The sequence below is a fragment of the Myotis davidii genome, unplaced genomic scaffold (assembly GCF_000327345.1).
Source record: "Myotis davidii unplaced genomic scaffold, ASM32734v1 scaffold496, whole genome shotgun sequence".
Lineage (NCBI taxonomy): Eukaryota > Metazoa > Chordata > Mammalia > Chiroptera > Vespertilionidae > Myotis > Myotis davidii.
The window spans coordinates 6,282,051-6,286,209 of NW_006289398.1; the positions used below are offsets into that span (position 1 = coordinate 6,282,051).

At 45.9% G+C, this 4,159-nt stretch overlaps 1 long non-coding RNA gene across 1 annotated transcript; it reads right to left on the reverse strand.

Annotated features, from left to right (window-relative positions):
* Positions 1-2,441: 2,441 nt before the first annotated feature.
* Positions 2,442-3,340, reverse strand: LOC107182799. Its single transcript, XR_001513532.1, has 2 exons — positions 2,893-3,340; positions 2,442-2,611 (listed from the first exon to the last, which is right to left on the reverse strand). It is a non-coding gene; the product is annotated as an uncharacterized LOC107182799 (long non-coding RNA).
* Between the last annotated feature and the right edge of the window lie 819 nt (positions 3,341-4,159).

Sequence of the window (4,159 nt, forward strand, 5' to 3'; positions counted from 1 at the left end):
ATATTTGATGCACTTTACTTTGTGATCTGGGAGAGTGCTTAGCAGACACTTTTCCTCATCTGTGAATTTATCTTTCAGCTCTGTGCAGTGTGTCTAGAAGACTTCAAGCCTCGAGATGAGTTGGGGATTTGTCCGTGTAAGCATGCCTTCCACACACCCCGTCCTCACCTGGGGGTGACGTCACCCGTTGGCCGTCACCGCGTCCTCACCTGGGGGTGACGTCACCCGTTGGCCGTCACCGCGTCCTTACCTGGGGGTGACGTCACCCGTTGGCCGTCACCACATCCTTACCTGAGGGTGACGTCATCTGCTGGTCCTCACCCGTCCTCACCTGGGGGTGACGTCATCTGCTGGTCCTCACCCCGTCCTCACCTGGGGATGACGTCACCCGCTGGTCCTCACCCCGTCCTCACCTGGGGGTGACGTCACTCGTTGGCCATCATCCCATCCTTACCTGGGGGTGACGTCACCCGTTGGCCGTCACCCCATCCTTACCTGGGGGTGACGTCACCTGCTGGTCTGTCACCCCGTCCTTACCTGGGGGTGACGTCACCTGCTGGTCTGTCACCCCGTCCTTACCTGGGGGTGACGTCACCTGCTGGTCTGTCCTTGGGGACGTGACGTCACCTGCTGGTCTGTCACCCCGTCCTTACCTGGGGGTGACGTCACCTGCTGGTCTGTCACTGGGGTCCTCACCTGGGGGTGAATTCCTCTCTGCTATCAGTGATGTTGATTAGGTTTCTGACAGAAACATAGTTTTATGCATCCCACTGCTTGGGAGGGAGGGACATTTGGTGGGAAGTCGATGTTGGTAAAAATATTGGAAGGTAATTTTTCCAATGAACTTCCAGTGGTCATGCTGGTGGTCACGCTGGCCGGTTTCCCCATCCAGAATGTCATGAAAGCCTTGAAGTAATTCAGAAGTTTCTGTTATTGTTTTGTCTTGAAGCATTCTTTGTGATGGTGATTTTTTTTTTTTTTTGAGACGACAGACTTCATGACTTACTCCTCCATTTCCCGAATTTTCCTGAATTTATTGCAGCCCTAACAGGACAGCACGGACACATACTCAGCATTCTTGTCTGCGAATGATTATTAGGTTTTCTTGCTGTTTCGAGCTTTTTAGTCTAAATGTGAACCAGGGCTCGCACAGGGTGCGTTCTGCCTGAGGCTGCGTGCTGGGAACCAGGACGGAAGGACTGGGTGGACTGCTGGGCGGGGCGTGGGGCGAAGGGGAGAGGTTAAGATGCCAGTCAACTTAGTGTTGTAGTAAATAAGTGCAAAGGGAATGCAGGGGGTTAGACTCCAGTTAGGAAGGATTTGGGGAGGTAATTTTTATTAAGATTTTAAATAGCGGGTTTGGGCGGGGCCATTGGGTTCCAGAAATGCTTGAAGGTGGTAGTCCAGAAATACACAGGGTGTCCCAGAAATGTGTACACACACTTAGAATACAGGCAGTCCTCGGTTACATCGGACTCGATGGCCGTCGTTTCGTGGTTACGTCGCCATCTCCCAGTTATTTATAAAATAAAAAGTTCCGTCATTTCGACGTATGTACATATGTGCTTTATGTTTCTTATTATTTATTTACCACAAGTAAAGGTCAGGAATTGTTATCTTTTAAATTTTTCTTACTGTTTCACTTCATTACTGCTGTGTGTGTGCTCCATGTGAGTGACGCAGGTGTTTATGTAAGTGGGTTCCGACGTACGGCGAAAATCACCTTACATCTCACTGTAGGAACGGATCTCCAAGGTAACCCTAGGACCTACTGTAATTATAAAGGCGGTGTTTATTTTTATTTTTCGGGCATGTGCCCTTGACCGGAATCAAACCTGGGATCCTTCAGTCCGCAGGCCGACGTTCTATCCACTGAGCCAAGCCAGCCAGGGCAAGGTGGTGTTTATTAAAATACATTTCATTTTCAAAATTGAGCTGTCAGCTGTTACAGTGTGTGTACGTTTTGGGGGGACACCCTGTATGTATAATACAGAGTCATTGGAAAATAAGATGCTAAGATGGGGGGAAGGTAAGTGAGTCTGCAGTTAACTGTTCTGCATATGGGGGACTGGACGAATGGAAAGTATTTATCTGAGGTCAAGTCCTTCCCAGGGTGACTCAGGGCTGGGCTGGAGGTGACTCAGCTTAGCCTTGCTCTCCTAGACATAATAAGGTCTCCACAGTTGCCCGAGACTGAAAACAGATTTGAAGGGTCCCCCGGTGCATGGCTAATCCAAACATGGCTGTCTGCCAGCCATTAAGGTAGCTCAAGTGAAGACGTTACATTTTGGAAACGTTGACGATAATTAATACTGTTTACCCAGACTTAAAGAGTACCTGCTTGAAGATGTGTCAGATTTGGAAAGAAAATAAAAATTTAGGTCATATAAGATGACTTTTGTTTCACATGATTAAAAAACCCTACAAGTCAAGGAAACAAATTTTAAACACAAGTCAAATGACACATTTATTTGTTTTAGTGCCACTTTTTTACTCAAAAAGCTTATGATGTTCCTCTCATTCCCGGAGACATGGATGGCCCTTCTCCTTTACAGATGACCTGCTGTTCATCCTTAAGCACGGTCCCTTGGACTTTGAGAGGAATGAGGCTCTGAAAAGGTTGGATGTGGAAAGAGAACCAGTAATGTTTGGAAAACATTTGCAAATGGTGTACATTTCAGATGACATGAATAAAGTGAGGGGGTAGAACCAGTAAGGCACTTGTAAGGAGGAGGGTAGTGAAACAAAAGAATATTGGAGAACAGGAACTATCAGTAGAAGGAAAGAAGTAGTTAACGGCTATTAGCTTATGAACGTAATTATCATATATTAGAAAAAATAAAAAGAAAACAAAGTCAAAACATACACACAGGCAAGAGGGAGAACACTTACTTGAACAGTAGGTGACTCAGCTGATCCAGTAGCTGAGCTCTGCTCTGGAGGGAGCCTCAGTTTCCGGGTGCGTCTGACTCCCCGGCTGGAGAGGGGACCCTGATAACTGCCTGCAGGCACCCTTACTTTTCCTGACTTGCCTAGGGATTGTCCCCAGTAGGTTTAACTCTTTAGCATATTAATCTGAAAATGGCACCCCGTTTCAAAATAGCAATTCTCAGGGCTCCAGACATTGGACGCAGTGGTTTTGTTTGTTGCTTTTACCTATTCATGTACACTTATCTCATCCAGCCTGTCTCATCACTTCTGAATTTGGACTGAGTTGTGCTCACTTCAAACATAGCTCCTTAGGGTCTGCAGCAGCTGTTAATGACGGTGGGGCGACTAGGGATATGGGCCTTGTTTTCAGGCCTGTTTGGGGCTCCAATCTCCAGTCCACCCCGTGGCTCTGTTTCCTTGTTTTGGGCATTAGGTAAGCAGTGTACAGTTATGAGTCTGCAGGAACCTCCGATGAGTAAGAGGTCCTAAGGTTGGCAAGAGTTCTGTGGTTATTACACCTTTATTGAGAAAAAGTCTCAGCTCAAATTTGAGATACATTTAGGACCAGTAGGTTGGCTGTACTTCAGATAAGCTGGGTGAACATTCCTCTCTGAAGGGCAGCTACTTTTGCTGCCTTTGGAACATATCAAAGCCAAGTTTTGTGAATTTGAAATGGTTTGTAAGTGCTTTCTAGTAGGTTTCATTGTTTGGCTTATTTTCCTCATAAAAAATACTCATAATTAGTTGGTTTGTTTCATCAGTAGCACTATTTTTGTTGAATGATTCTTAGGAGAAGTAAACATTTTAATACTAATAAATATTAGAATAGTGTCTGCACCTCCGTTCCCAGGTCGTTACCCATCAGCAGAGGTCTGTGCTTGGTGTGGGTGGACACAGAGTCAAGTCATTTCAAATGGAAACGCTTCTAGAATACATCATATGCCTTAGTGAAAGTTGAGAATAATTTTCATGGCATTTATTCTGAACACAAATTCATAATAGCAGCTAACATTTATTCCTCTCTTACTGTGCATTAGCCACTGTGCCGAGGACTTGACCTACCTTATCTCCGTTTCTCCATTTTTTTAGATGAGGAAACATACCGGCGAAGCAACAGATTTTCCAGTTTACAGGCATACCGTGTTTTATTGTGCGTGGCTTTATTGTGCTTCACAGATGGTGTGCTTTTCACAAGTTGAGGCAAGGCCTTCCACCAGCAGAAAGATCA